We start from the raw sequence: 16,708 nt of genomic DNA, 5'->3' as shown, positions 1-16,708 counted from the left end.
CCTGCCGGACGCTTCGGGCCTTCGGCCCTACGCGGAGCTCGGCCTTCGGCCTTCGCAATTGAGACACTTGAACCATTGTTCTCCGTTCGAGCACTAACCTGCCGGGCGCCTCGGGCCTTCGGCCCTACGCGGTGCTCGGCCTTCGGCCTTCGCAATTAAGACACTTGAACCATTGTTCTCTGTTCGAGCACTAACGTGCCGGACGCTACGGGCCTTCGGCCCTACGCGGAGCTCGGCCTTCGGCCTTCGCACTCAAGACACTTGAACCATTGTTCTCTGTTCGAGCACTAACCTGCCGGACGCTTCGGGCCTAAGGCCCTACGCGGAGCTCGGCCTTCGGCCTTCGCACTCAAGACACTTGAACCATTGTTCTCCGTTCGAGCACTAACCTGCCGGGCGCCTCGGGCCTACGGCCCTACACGTAGCTCGGCCTTCGGCCTTCGCAATTAAGACACTTGAACCATTGTTCTCTGTTCGAGCACTAACGTGCCGGACGCTACGGGCCTTCGGCCCTACGCGGAGCTCGGCCTTCGGCCTTCGCAATTAAGACACTTGAACCATTGTTCTCTGCTCGAGCACTAACTTGCCGGACGCTACGGGCCTTCGGCCCTACGCGGAGCTCGGCCTTCGGCCTTCGCACTCAAGACACTTGAACCATTGTTCTCTATTTGAGCACTAACACTAACCTGCCGGACGCTTCGGGCCTTCGGCCCTACGCGGAGCTCGGCCTTCGGCCTTCGCAATCAAGATACTTGAACCATTGTTCTCTGTTCGAGCACTAACCTGCCGGACGCTTCGGGCCTTCGGCCCTACGCGGAGCTCGGCCTTCGGCCTTCGCAATTGAGACACTTGAACCATTGTTCTCCGTTCGAGCACTAACCTGCCGGGCGCCTCGGGCCTTCGGCCCTACGCGGAGCTCGGCCTTCGGCCTTCGCAATTAAGACACTTGAACCATTGTTCTCTGTTCGAGCACTAACGTGCCGGACGCTACGGGCCTTCGGCCCTACGCGGAGCTCGGCCTTCGGCCTTCGCACTCAAGACACTTGAACCATTGTTCTCTGTTCGAGCACTAACCTGCCGGACGCTTCGGGCCTAAGGCCCTACGCGGAGCTCGGCCTTCGGCCTTCGCACTCAAGACACTTGAACCATTGTTCTCCGTTCGAGCACTAACCTGCCGGGCGCCTCGGGCCTACGGCCCTACACGTAGCTCGGCCTTCGGCCTTCGCAATTAAGACACTTGAACCATTGTTCTCTGTTCGAGCACTAACGTGCCGGACGCTACGGGCCTTCGGCCCTACGCGGAGCTCGGCCTTCGGCCTTCGCAATTAAGACACTTGAACCATTGTTCTCTGTTCGAGCACTAACCTGCCGGACGCTTCGGGCCTACGGCCCTACGCGGAGCTCGGCCTTCGCCTTCGCAATCAAGACACTTGAACCATTGTTCTCTGTTCGAGCACTAACCTGCCGGACGCTTCGGGCTCTCAACTAAAAACTTAAAAATAAAATTAAGGTAAAAAAGTTTTAAGTTAAACGGTTTTATTTTAATCAGATGTGTACCAAAAACTAGAAAATAAAAATTATTATACTAATCGGAGTTCTATACGTATATGTACTACCTATGTTTCTTTTCTGGGCAGTATTCATGCAAGACGTGTAGCAAAATGTAGTTTTCTCGAGTCTGATTCTAAACGCCACTTTTCGACACTATGTCAGTGGATTAAGTATTAATCGGATTTTTTTCTCAGACTAAAATAAAAACGTGGGGCGTTGGAATAAAAATACGTTGGGAAATATAATACATTCATATATTTGGAAAAGAAATATGAGTAAACACCCCACGTTTTTATTTTAGTCTGAGAAAAAAATCCGATTAATACTTAATCCACTGATATAGTGTCGAAAAGTGGCGTTTAGAATCAGACTCGAGAAAACTACATTTTGCTACACGTCTTGCATGAATACTGCCCAGAAAAGAAACATAGGTAGTACATATACGTATAGAACTCCGATTAGTATAATAATTTTTATTTTCTAGTTTTTGGTACACATCTGATTAAAATAAAACCGTTTAACTTAAAACTTTTTTACCTTAATTTTATATTAACTTGTGTTTGGTTTAGGTATTTTCTATATAATTATAAATGTAGTAATAAATTCCTTCTTACAGATTTGTATTTTCCTTTTTTATTTCATGAGATGGAGCTATAAAAAAACTACCTAGTTATTTCAAATTGATAATCAAATTTGGTATTGTCATTTTACATTACTTTCCATTCAGATTCCCACAAGATGCTATTCGCAGAGAACTATGGAAAAAAGCTGTCCAATTAGAGAGACATGAAATTGAGTGGATGCCTGGCAAGATATCTAGAATATGTTCTATTCATGAGATACGAGTATAACCCGTGAGATAATCATACCCGGTCTCCTATATGTAGATACATTTTTCCTATCATGCTTTCACTGAATTAATTTAACAAATACACACATTATCTGAAAATGTTGATCATTTGAATCCACCCTCTACTGTCACATATATGTAGGTTCTCTCTCAAGCCATTTCCGTCAGTAGAAAAGAGCGGCAAACATATTAACTCACATTATAGACGGGTCTAACGCGAATTATATTCAATTACCTTGATTTACCGACGTAAATCAGTTTCGTTTCGTATAATGTGAGTTAATATGTAATCAAAACGCGAAAGTTTAAAATATTATAAGAGCGGCAAATTTAGAAAATGTAAGCGCGCGAACGGCTGTGGTCTTTTTAAAGGTGCAAATTTTAATTTTGCACCTTTTTCTACAGACAAACTTGCTTGACCGGCTATATACATATAAAATATTCTGAACTGAAAGTGGGGATTTATTGTGACTCCGCCTGTTCAAATATTTTTGACCCGATTCGTGTACCCATGTAAATTTTGCAGACTGTATAGCCAGTCCGATCCAGTCTAAGATCAAGTTTGCCATACATTTACTATGGCGTACTTGATCTTAGAAAAACGGACAGACTATACCTGAACGTGACTTCGCACTGCCATGCAGATTGATAATAAAATATACAAAATACTTATTATAGCGGAATACATATATACGACAATGATATATTTACTTATGTTGAGTTAGTCTGTCATGTCATAACAACATTTTAACTAGTTATCTTTTAATCTGCATTAAATTATTATACGTGAATTATTTGACTGGTTCTTCACTGTATGGCATAAACCTATCCCTGTCCAAGTCATATTCTAATCAAATATGAACCGCGAACTCTCAGCGGCCAGTACGTACAGCAAGAAGGTTATTAGCGGATTAATGTCGCTGATTGGTAGTTATTGACATTATATGCATTTCATCTACACTTAGCTATGTACCATTAGTGTAATAAAGATGACTATTATTTCGTTTACCAGCTTTGATTACAGGCTCTGTAAACGCGTCGTCTTATTTGAATGTAGGCGTAATTGTGCATGTGTGCTAATTTGGCCCGAGAATTTGAACGGTAATGTTCCTAAAGGCGGTATCCATGGTTATATATGATCGCAGGTATGGGTACATTTGTTATCCATATTTGCTGTACTTAAAGTATACGACACCTACCACCACACCAGACCCCACAATCAGATGGGAATAATAATGCTGAGGAGAGAGAGAGAGAGAGAGAAAGTATACGACACCTAGTATACTTAAAGCAGAGTGTGCTCTTCAAAAGAGTTGCATCCCATCTTGTTTGCGGGAATGACGACGTCGTAACGAGTACCTGATGCTTTAACATGACAATACCTCAAACGACGCAACGGAGCCACGCTGTTACGTCGTCGCCCAAATCTAATGTTTAATTTGTCTTTGGTTTTTATTTGTAGTTTCTTTGTACTTATTGTATTTTATTTTGTAGTTTCACAGTGCCTTGGTTTTACTGTAATGCTGTGTTACTTATTTGACTAATAAATAAATAAAATAAATAAATACCTCAATACAATACGTCTTATGTTATGTTAATAAAGTTTTAAATTGATTTTTTAAAACTTATATATGTCATAAATATGTCAATATAGAATTTTTCTCCAATATGCTCGGAAATGTTCACCTTACTGTAGCAAAAATAGTACGGGAAGTTCTTCGTTAATGTCAAACTCTAACTAAAAAACATCAAACTATCGCTGTCCTGTTCTAGCGGACGGGAAGTAAAAAAACACTACAGTAATAACTTATTACTGTAGTGTTTTTTACTTTTTAATAATAAAAAACGCAAGCAGCCAATTATTATTGCCGCGAGCCGCTTCTACACGACCCGATCAGCTATCATTTCACGTGTATGATCGTGCGAATACTGCTTAATAAAATCAAAGATTATTTTTATATATTTTTTAAATCTCATCCGTGTTCATAAAGCTTACATAGTTTGTTAAAGGACTTTCTCATTTCAAACATAGACAAAGAGAATCATACTATCTTTGTCTTACACTAGTACTAGCACCCAAAAGAAAAGGATGGGTGTAGTTTTCCTGGTTCTTACTGACTGAAAAGTTGGTTTGACAAACTATATTGCGCAATTATATTGAATGAACGAATATTGAATGGTACTGAATGGCAGAATAAGTTTGTGCCTTTAACTTTTAAAAATTAATTAAAGAGGGAATTTTTTTTTGACATTTTGGATGTGAAGGTTTGATTTGAGTGATGCTTGATGCTTAAATAATAATTATTTTAGCTTATTTCCTCGCATGTTTGGAGAAAAGCACTATATATGCCTCGGCAGGAATAGCAATTCGTGGATTCGTCTTCTTTGTCGGACTCCGCTTCGCGTCGTCCGACAAAATCGAAACTCATCCACGAATTGCCCTTTCCCGGCCTCTGCAATAATGTACTATTGTAACTTATACGAGTATAAGTGAGACAAAATTATTGGGTTATGATTATGATGCTCTCTTCAGGACCGCACCTTTTTTGGTCGTAAACTGTATACTAGGGGCCAATTCGGACGTATATTTAACATCAAAAATTAGGTATCGTCTTGGGTCGTCCCATTCGTTTTTGGTCAAGTTCTTAAATTAGTCCTATTCTGCTTTCGTCATGCATTCTACATTGAAAGCCACCGAGTCCGATTGTGACAAATGTAGACTGGGTGACGAAAGCAGAATAGGACTAATTTAAGAACTTGACGAAAAACGAATGGGACGACCCAAGACGATACCCAAAATGATATCGAAATTTTAGTTCGATTCGTGCGCGCATTTCGCCCGTAATTATCCGTACATGTATTGGCGGGCGAATAGCAAAAAGAAATCATTTTGATGTCAAAATGCAAATTTGAATTGGCCTCCCGCTTTGGAGATACCTTTGTGATTCAATATAAGTTTTATAGTTTTCTTCTACCTCGCATTGTCCGTCCGGCTGTTGCCACGGGTCGCTAAAGGGGTCTGTGTTCACTCGCATGGGTCTGTATTCAACCGGGCATTACTTTTTAAGATAATTTGTTAGACGCAAAGTCTTATTTCTCTTAGAGCGACTTTTGTCTCAAATGTACTTTAATCTCGTTCTGTTGTGAACCAACTAGCCTTTGTACAGCAATAAAAAGTATCTTATCTTCATTCTAATACCCTTTTGTCCAGCCAGGCTAGTATGGATGGCTTTATCCATCTTTATCCACGTGATAAAATAACTGTCACTTTTTAACACCGTAGGATAGAAAGTGACGGACACCGTTTTATAACGCTGTCACGTAGACAAGAACGACCATCATATCCGTACAGAACTAGATTAAAGAAACTTGTTATCTTTTTGATTAGTCTAGAGTAGGAAGTGACTAATCATTTTCAGTACAGTCACTACACGGGATTGTTATGCCATTTAGGGTTCATGCTAAGTTAGAAATTCTATAGCGTAAGTATTGAACAACAAATTTAGCTAGAACCCTAAATGGCGCAATAATCGCGGAGCGTGATGGTACCTAGGTATTTAAAAAAATATTAAATACAGGTGAATAACAAATTCATTTTTATATGTCGCCCGTTGAACCTGGCTGATAACGTTTTAATATTTTAGGGTTTATTCCTTTGGCACACCCGGCAGCCTAAATGGCTTGACGGATTATAAGTATTAGGTACAACGCGTGTCGTTAGATATTCATGAAAGGGGTTATTACAATATCCTGCTAAGGCCCATCATATTAAACGCGATTTGAATTTGAAACCAATAGTATCAAGGAAATATGGTTAGAAATTCTTTTAATTTAATTGTTTTTACCTTTAATTCCGACGTTTCAGCTGAGTTGCACCAGCTGTGGTCACGGAAAGACTGACGTCCCAACAAATGTCAACAATGAAATTATATCGCGGTAGACCCGTTTGTGTAATTAGAAATTCTTTTGTTTTTAAATCGAATGAAACAAAAGAAATGTAACTGTAAACTACTATGTCCAATTTAATTGAAAATGGTTTAAATTATATTTAAGTAATTAGTGTAGTACTTGTATTAATTAGGGTAGGACTGTGAGCCTTGTTAAGATATAATAAAAAGTAAAAGCCGAGTTTTTCACTCATTTTAATTCACTAGTGTAAGTAAAAAACGTGCTTTTATTGAGTACAAGAATTGTAATCGTAATGCATGCAAAAAATAGAATACTTACGGCAAATTGCCAATGATAAAAGACTGGGATATAACTAAATAGCTAAGACATTTTATTTGATATTTTAAAATACAAAAAACTAAATATATAAATATACAAAATGGCAGACTCGCTGCATTATCTTTTTAATTACTGTGGCTAGGCAAATAGGTCGTTAGAGCTTATAAAAACATATGTGACCATAAATCTGCCTAGATTGCCTCTTACTCTTCGGCTGATTCGGTCAAAGGCCGACTTGAGCTTGATACGAATCGCGAGCGCATATCGCTGAGTTAGATCTAGGGCCCGATTCGGATTTTGAAATAGACATCTATTAGATATCTTTTAGACATCACCAAGATACGATAACGATATGTTTAAGATCTAACCTGTCAAATTTGACATTTGCGCGATTCTAGAGATACTCTTGAACGCGAATTATATTCAATTACCTTTATTTACCGACGTTTCGACACAGGTTTCACTGGTCGTGGTCGCGGCTGACCTGTGTCGAAACGTCGGTAAATAAAGGTAATTGAATATAATTCGCGTTAGACCCGTCTATAATGTGAGTTAATATGTATTTAAAACGCGAAAGTTTAAAATATTATACTCTTGAACGATTTCCACAGGATATGACTTAGAGATCCAATTCACATCTAATATATATCTTACTCTATCTAACGTAAAAGTGACATTGGTTGCCCGAATTGCGCTGCAAAAGAGAACTAGTTGATATCTAAACTATAACGTATCTAGTACGTGTCGTCTCTTGTAGATATCTTGAAGTTCGAATACGGCAGCTAGTATATTGTGTAACCTTAACCTCCTAATGCTCGCGGTCCTAGCTATTGAAATATTTACGATTTAAGATTGTTTAAAATATCTTTGTAATTTTATTCATTCCTGAAACTGGAATTTTTTTCGATAAAAATATATATTATATTTCCGGTTTTGTGTATTTAAATTCTTTACTTTGTGTATTTAAAACTTTGGCATTATTAGATATGTATAGTATAAAAAAATAGTATCTATCTAAAGATATTTTTTTTCTGACTAGCATATATCCAATAGTCATAAAAAATACGCCATCTACAACTATGATGATTCTTGCTTGTATGGGGTTGGGGGTTGTCAGTCTTCTTTACTTACGAGTATTATACTTCTCAGCTTTACGAGTACCTCGGAGACGGCGGTAGGCTCTAATGATCGTTAGACACGCGACAATTTGCAGCTCGCTTTTTATCTTGGCTTATAATTAGCAGACGTTTATCTTTTTCGTTTCCTACCATTTTCCCTACTTTCGGAACCGTTTTTCGTCACGAGTAAGTATTTATAAAAAGAAACAGTACAGGATGAACAGCGAGAACATATGACATATGACGTATGACGATTTTACGAATTTTCGAATTCATCTAACTTATTTTGACTTCGCCTTGAAAGATATTGTAATCGTAAAAGCAGACAATCGTCGTGAATTGTACCTACGGGTGACTGTACATATTGGTAGATTAAGAAAGCAAGAGATTGTTCAGATTTTCGAGATAAAAATATTCACTGAGAACCCAGCTAACATTATTAATACACAAAGGATTCAATTCACCCATCCACCGATGTACAGTTAACGGTGTAGGCGATGGTAACGTAAGCGAGAGATACAAACAGCCACGGAGAACAAAGCAATCTACTTTCAAGTTTCCTTTAGCTTTGGTAACGATCTGATACGATATACTTAATGACATGTTCTTGTTCTTACATAGGTACTGCTTATTTCATCGATACCTGCAGTTTAAGGGAAATTATATAATGAAATCCGTTTTTTTGTGGCAAACGAATTTTGTGATACAAAGACACTTATTTTAGTACATGATTCATAGTATAAATGTATATGTACCATTGAACTGTAATTATGTACTTACGTATAGAACCGGCACAGATAACCTGCAGTATTTTGCGCCATGAGTTGCTGCCGTTTTGACATCAAACCATAGAAGCGGAGCGTGAATCTCGCGACCTAAACGCGTAAGCGCCATGAATTTTAAGGCGCTTACGACGTTTTGGTCGCATGGTACAGGTAGTTATTGCGACAATTTCATAGTTTGATATGTCGTTTCTATAGTAATAATAACCCAATAATTTATACTAGACTGTAGTACTTGTAATAGGTAATATTAGGAAGGTAAGATACGATGACGTGTGAAGGACAATAGTTTGTTAGAACAAATGTTTTATAGCTTATAACAACCACAACATTGCGTGCTTGGTAAATTTAAATCAGGGACCCAATACCGGTAAAATATTCATACAAATAAATCGGTATTCAATTTCGGTATAACGGTTATTTATGTATATTAATGCACTTAATTTAGCTAATGTTATCAATAATTAAGCTTACCCAAATACTATTCTATAATATCAAAGAAATATTGTGAAAGGTTTAGGATAGTTAGATTTTTAGTTATACCGGTAACGGTACCTGATTTAAATACCATAAAATCAAAAATTTAAGATTGTTTTTCCCCTGGATAACTAAACGTAACTATAGCAGAGAGCAATGCTAAATAGTTATTTGTTTTACAAGGGGGCAAAGTTGTTGTTTAACTGCTCGTGCTAATATTGATACCCGAGCAAACGAAAGATTCCAAAATTGAACCACGAGCGTAGCGAGTGGTTCGAAAAATGGAACCTTGAGCGTTGCGAGGGTTTCAAAGCACGAGGGCTAAACAAAATTTGCCCCCGAGTGAAACACAAAATTTTTCACCACACCAACCTGAAGCAAATATTAAATGTAAAATATCAAACAAAATCAAACCAAATCAAATCTAAATGAATGTTATTAAATATTTACCGTCCAAAATCATCATTTAACCCTTTATAGGGCAAAGGTCTCAAAAAAGACCACCCTGTAACATCATCTTTTTGTATTTATTTCTTGTACAGAATTTTTTGGACTTGTGATTGGCGATGAGGCTTGAATTGAGGATTTTTTTCAGTCTTGCCCGTTAAAGGGTTAAAAGTCATTTCTACCATCAAACATAAGAAACCAACTCAAAATTAGCATTTGATTACTTTGTCTCCCATGTGAATAAAATGCAACTTTGCTATCAGTTTTTAAAGTGCAAAGTAAGCCTTTCCGAGCTGGTGTGGTGAAAAAGTTGATTCACCCTTATCAAGACATAGCAAAATCTCTGCAATCACAACAAGCCTTATTATAACTCGACTCCTGACATGTAGAGCTCTTAAACAGGCACTTAAGTTCAAGATAGAAAACAGGTTTTATATTTTATAGGGACTTTAACGAGCTCGAGTTGGAAAACTAGCGATACATTAAGTAATACTTAAGTGCTTCCACTACTTCAGAAGTCATCCTTGACGTTTATTATTCAGCCATTAATGTAAGACAAATTGCAATTTTATTTCAGTCGTTTCACTTATGTTCGTTTTGGTCAGAGACAAGTAATATGACAAGACTGCCGAATTTGTCATTAAGTCATTATTGTAGCCGACGACGCCATCTTCTGTTCCGGCAGCCTTCTTAGCCCATAATAAAATGTATATAACTAACAAGTGAAATATCAAAACAAGAAATAAATGCTACCTTATTCGTCTGCGGGAAATTCTATACACTAAGTTTTTTTTTCAACTCTCGGCTACAGAGCACCATCCACTTTTGAAAGAGGATTTACTATTAAGTTATCAATAGGATATTGTTATCTATAAATTGTAAATGCAGATGTCAATCATAATGAACAAATCAACGATGATCAACTCTGACCAACGTGGGACTCGAAACCCACATCCTTGGATTGCCGGTCCAATGCGTTACCATTCCGCCAGCTGACCTTCCGTCAATCAACGCGAATTTAGTCAATGCAACTGTGACAACGTTACTAGCGACATCTGTATATTATCTAGATATTGTTGTTTAAAGAACGCACTTGCAACACACGAGAGAGTTGACCACATTAACACAAACAATACAAACTCACCACAGGTTTAAACCTGTGTCTTACAAAATGTATATTATATACCTATTTACTTCTGCTTCATTGTATTTTAAATTTTATATTATTTTATAGTGTTGTATTTTATTGTATTTTACTGTATGAGTTTAAAACTTGAAATAAACAATATTATTATTATATTATTTGTATCTCCTTTCTGGATTTCACGGTCCTATTTTTTTTTTTTGACTTCACGGGCCTATAGATTCCGGTCTTTTGATAGGCTTGCGTGGGGATATAGATCCAACACGTTGAGGCCCTTTGGAGAGTTTTAATGTCATGTAGAACGCCTGCTGGAACCCGTTCACAGGCGCAAGGGCGCAACAATAGACACCCGTGAACCGGTCGCAGCAGGCATTGGGACTGTTGTAGAAAAAGTGAACAGTATACCGGTTTATGGATTGATGTTTGGGTGGACAATGAGACTGGGCTATTGTAAAAGAGGTCCGGACACCTGCCATTATTATATTATTATTATTTAAGACCTAAGGGGATTCTAGCATCGACAATAATCGCTATCGTTGATGAGGGACAAATTTGTGTGATGAATATAGTCTATATTAATTGCTTGTCTTTCATTTTTAGTTATGTAAAAGTAAGTTAGCGGGATATGTTTGAGCACTTTAGCACAGATGCTCAAAACTGTTTTGATGTAATTTAAATGTAAATGACTCATGCATGGATTTGCAAAGCTTTACATTAAGTTCAGCTAAAATTTTTATATAAAAACTCAAAAAAAAAATTGTTGGCTTTAGGATCTAAACAAAATAACCTCTCTGTTCGTAATAAGTAACTAGGTAACATATTTTATTTTCACAGTTTTTAATCTTCTCCGAAATTTAAGAGAAGGATCTCCTCAATTTGGTTCTAGGTTTAGTGCGTATTATCAGTGATCGTCTTAGAGCATTTTAATAACTGGAGACGTCATGGCTGTTATTTTCTGTGCGAAACAGTCTGCCGATTTTTGCGGGGGAGGAGACGTCAACTGTATTGCTATTTCTACATGATTTGTAAGCAACGTATAAATAGCCACGTCAGTCCATACAAAAGTTTGCATAATTGTGCAAGATTTTCGGCAAAGGGGTAAGCTCTTAAAGGCGACTCCAGTTATTAAATAGTCTAAGGTGATCGTAGATTTGAAAACTGCTTCATAATAGAAAAAAAAATAGCCAACATTTGTAGATCTTAGGTACTTATTATTTAGCTTTTTATATGTAAGAAAATACCATGACTGAATCGCTCTAATCTAAAAATTAAATCTTAGTGCTTTCGCCTATTCTGAGGATAAAGTAGTCCACTGAGCACTGACGTTCAGCCTCTATAAGGATGCAACCTAGAAAGCGCCGCCGATGAAAAGGGGAGCGGGTGGGGGGCAGATGGCACTGACGCCTAATTCATACGCAAATGAATGCCACGTGGGGCGCATATCTCTGAACTTTCAGAAGCAAAAGCTTTCTTGAGCTCAGGTCACGACGTTCACATATGTCAGTAAAAAATATGGGGCAATGCGAGATGTAAGGTTCCGTAGAAGCGTTGGAATTTCACTAATGTTTCTAGCCGTACACGATTGTAATTAGGAGAACCCCAACCGGGTACTTAGGTTTATTACAGACAACATAAACCTTAACAACGCTACTATTAAAATAATTTTGTGTTGTGTTGTGATGAATTGACGATAAATTAACACATTCATTGCCACTAAGTGTTAACACAGTAAATTCCTCTTATATATGGTAGGGGGGAACGAGGTGAGTTGTGACAGAGGAGAGTTGTGACATCGTCGATTTTTTGGAATCTATTAACTAAAAACTAGGTCGCAATAGTGTGCGTTTGTTAGCTCGTAATTTCAACTAACAAACGCGCGCTATTGCAACCTATATAGTTTTTAGTTAATAGTTTCAAAATAATCGACGATGTCACAACTCTCCTCTGTCACAACTCACCTCGGTCTCCCCTACGTACCTAGAAGGTAACCTAGAATTTAATGGTTGTAACGTGCGTGTTCCTCCTAAGTTGTATGCAAGCTCAATCTATAGTCTGTATCTTTAGGTATTTAAATAAAAGTAAACAAATAATTTGTAAATTTTCGGGTAGTTATAACATTTATTGGTTAACCGACCAAATACAAAACCACCCGGATCAGTCACTGAACAACCTGAAGCCGACCACGGACTAACAGTCCGCCGGACGATATCGGCCGGTCAGTTGTTCGGAACTGTCAAATTTTTGTTCTAACTGACAGACTAACGTTAGTCAGTGGTCGGCTTGACTGTAACCTACTTACATTATTATTTTATCATGTAATGCTTTCATCTACCCTCAACTAAGGCTTAAGGAGCCATTTGAGAGTAGATTTTGTTTACTTTTATTTAAATGCCTAAAGATACAGATTGTCCGATACGAACTTTAAGATACGTCAACTAATAGATGTTGAAACGATATGGATTAGATCTGTCAGTGTCAAATGTGACGTTTTTGTTTGAAGAAACGTCACATTTGACAGTGACATATCTAATCCATATCTTAAAGTTCGAATAGGTCCGTGAGTACAGTGTTCGCTAACTCTCAGACGCTTGGTGGCATTTAGGCATGAAACGTAGGTAGTAATGAATAGGTTGCTCTATCATCTTCGTCTTCTGGGACATTTTACTCGCAACCCTTTATCTTATCACAAAGCAGTAAAGTTCAAAATGGGCGAATTTGTTGCGGCTTAGAGCAGATGATAAACGTCAGGCGTTTCCCTAAGAGAAAGTGAATTTATTACTGAAACCCTCAGCTCCATTTCATTATCAAATGGATTATTTTGTACATTTTATAAAGGTTCTCGAAATAGCATTACACGTAGGACGATTATGGGTGGATGTAATGTTTGCCACATTTTAGTCTTATGTTTAGGACGTTTTTGCTTTTATTTAATAATTGACTTTAATCATTATGTCGAACCCTTTTATAAATGAAAACTTGAAACCTGATAAATTACTATCAGGAGATTCGTCTGCTCATTTCCACCGATGTCTTAAAAAAATTATAAAAAAAATGTCAAACGTTAAATGTAAGCATACCGGGTGTGGCCTGTAATACGAGCAAAAAATTAAAAAACTGTAAGCTGTACTCCTCATACTGACCAACATTTGTTCAGCAACTTTTAAAAATATCTTGTGGTTTGATTTTTACTACACTTTAAAGTTTATTCTAAGACGCAATGTATTGCGAATTTTGTTGTTTCAGGCGTGACAAGCAACGTCAATTACAATGGTATGGCGTGGCGATGGCGTCCATTGTAGATAATATTTATTTTGTATGAAAAATAGGGAGTCTATATACTTCATATTTTTTTAAAGTTGTTGAACAAAAGTGTCATCATTTGAGGAGTACAATCTATGTTTTAATTATTTGCTCGTGGTACAGGCCACACATGGTATAACATTTTAGTTTGGAGCCAATTGCAATGTAATGTCAATGTGGTAAAAACAAGGAAAGATTGTCTACATCCTTCTGTATCTTTATCATGTCAACTTTCTTTTTGTCTCTTGTTATTGTTTTTTTTCTTTCTTCCGTTTATTGTTTTCTTCCGTCGCTTTTAATTCTTACGTTTTTACACATGTACAGTCAGCTGCAGAGAAAAGGTACCACCCCTGCATACAAACTTCTATGTAGCGGTGGTACCTTTTCTCTGCAGCTGTTGTACCTACGCAAATTACAGAGGTCAGCCAGACCAGAGGGAATGAAGCGCTTCCTTTTTGACTGTGTCTGAGCGACGTAAATATACAATTACATGAATTCTTTCCCTAATACGGTCTTCCCTGCAATAAATTTTATACGCCATCTTCATCACATTAACCATAGCCACTTAACACTTCGGCTGTCAAGAATCAGCTAGACCGGATCATTCTGTAGATTACATAGAGAGATACATAGATAGACATTCATTCAAGAATCGGCACTGAAAGTATTAAAATTCAAAATATCAATTCCGACCTCGTTCGAAGCTTAGGCCATAAATTATAAATGAATCGACCAGTTCGACAGGTTATGTAAATAGATTTTAACCAATTTTAGTAATGATAGGTTTGATTTGGAAACATTTTTTTATTCAATCCTATTGATTGTAGGTAATAATAATAACAGACTACACGGTCTGTAAGTGACAATTAAAACTAACGTTTCTGGTTGAAAAATATCATTTTTCTCACTGACAGATCATATCCATGTCCAATAACAAATCCAGATCAAATTCATAACCTGGCGGTCTAGTATAAGTTGCGTTCTCGCTCGTGTTAGAATATTGTTATTCTATGTACAAATTGTCTTACGTATAAAACTGACCTGTTTCTCTTTGACATCCAATGTTGATAATATATTACACTATTTAAACACTTAACACAACGTCACGTGAATTTTACAGAATTTGCTATTTATGTGGGTACGATACGAAACCACGGTTGACAAGAGAAACAGCAAGTTAACCTACTACTAAGATTTATAAACTACTTTGAAGTGATTATAAGTATTTGGTATTAATATTACTAATTAATAATTATGTATAACGGAGTTTATTGAAAAGATGTTCTAATAGTTTTATTCTGAATAATTCGATAAATGGACGAGGTACATGATAAACTACTTCTGTGACGTCACTTATCGAATGACAAGTGACATGATCAACCAGTTGCCAGGTAGAAATGGTTATAAAAGGGATCGACCGATCCATTATTGATTCATTCTTCATTCTGCTTTGCGCTGCAGCACTGAGTTAATCATCGCCAAAGGAATATTGAAAGTTAAGTAATTACTATGTTGGTAATTATTGTAATAATGATGTACTTACTTGATTAATTAATTAAATCATCTCTTATTGAATTATAAACTAATAATGATTGTATTTATTAGTTGTTGATGACAAGATGAATAAATTGGATTATTTAATTTAATAAAACAGTTTTACTTTCAATTACATCTGTTTATCATTTTATTTATTTTACTTAAAACTTAAAATAGTATCCAGTTATTGATTTAGCAGTTTTACATAATTATGAATCAAGGTAAATAATTTAACTTAATGGCAACTTATGCCTTGAAAGTAATATTGATTACTAATTTTGAGGTTTTAATATTAAAAATTATTCATTTATCTAACACGCGCGAGTCCATACTTGGAAGTCGCGCTAGCGACTAGAGATGTATGGAGTCGCGCGAGAAAACGCAACTCATGCTAGACCGACTGTTATTACAATAAGATGAGCGTCCTAGTGTCATATTTTTTTACTGATGTCCCTAGAGGCTCGAAATCACATTTATGAACTTTGAAATCTAATTTGACGATATTAGGTCACCGTAATGGACGGCACTTTGACCTTTATTATTCGAACATCTCAGTTTAACCATTCTCCCTTTTCACGACATTATCTGTCCGCCACGGTATTTGAGGCACTTTGGAACTTTTTAACACAAAAATCCACAACTTTTTATTGGAATGTGACCGTTTTCCATTAAGTACAGTCAGCAGCAGAAGTTGATCATTTTGAACAGCTGGCCCGCTTAGCAACTTCTGCTGCTGACTGTAGGAGCTTCAGATCTGTTTACATTTTCAGTTATGACTTATGACTGTTTTATTTCGCATTTTTATACTCACAATTGTATTTTTCATGGGTATTTCAATTGTAATAAATTTCTCTAATGTAAAAGATAATATATTCTACAGGCAGATGTCATTCAACAGATACCTATAATAATAATCATAGCTTCATTTCATAGTAGGGGTTTACGCTATTCTATTTAGTCCGTACGTACGAGTAAGTCTAAACTCCAAAACTAAATATGGCCGAATAGGAAGCCTAAATCCTTAACTTTGGACTCTACTCGGCAGTTCATAGTAATAAGTGTTTCGTAGACAGATAAACGATATGGCACGTCGTAATTTGTAGGGAAATGTACCTCATTTTTCTTTGGGACGACAGTATGGGGACCCACAGAAGTAATAACACACAGTATACCTTGAATAAAACACACTAAAGGAATAAGGTCCACCGATGTACAGTTAACTTAACAGTGTAGGCGATGGTACAGTCACCTGCAATAATATGCCACTCTTCGAAGG

General features: G+C 37.2%; 1 protein-coding gene and 1 non-coding gene across 2 annotated transcripts in view; one reads left to right on the top strand and one right to left on the bottom strand.

Annotated features, from left to right (window-relative positions):
• The window catches only part of LOC134669526 (protein unc-13 homolog B), a 402,107-nt gene that overhangs the window by 59,808 nt on the left and 325,591 nt on the right, over nt 1–16,708 (top strand). The gene's annotated exons all lie outside the window — the stretch shown is intronic.
• Nucleotides 10,379–10,450, bottom strand: Trnaa-ggc (transfer RNA alanine (anticodon GGC)). The gene has a single exon. It is a non-coding gene; the product is annotated as a tRNA-Ala (tRNA).

This window comes from Cydia fagiglandana, chromosome 12, assembly GCF_963556715.1.
Source record: "Cydia fagiglandana chromosome 12, ilCydFagi1.1, whole genome shotgun sequence".
Classification (NCBI taxonomy): Eukaryota; Metazoa; Arthropoda; class Insecta; order Lepidoptera; family Tortricidae; genus Cydia; species Cydia fagiglandana.
The sequence above is the reverse complement of the archived record's forward strand: the minus strand, read 5'-3'. Positions and strand labels throughout refer to the sequence as shown.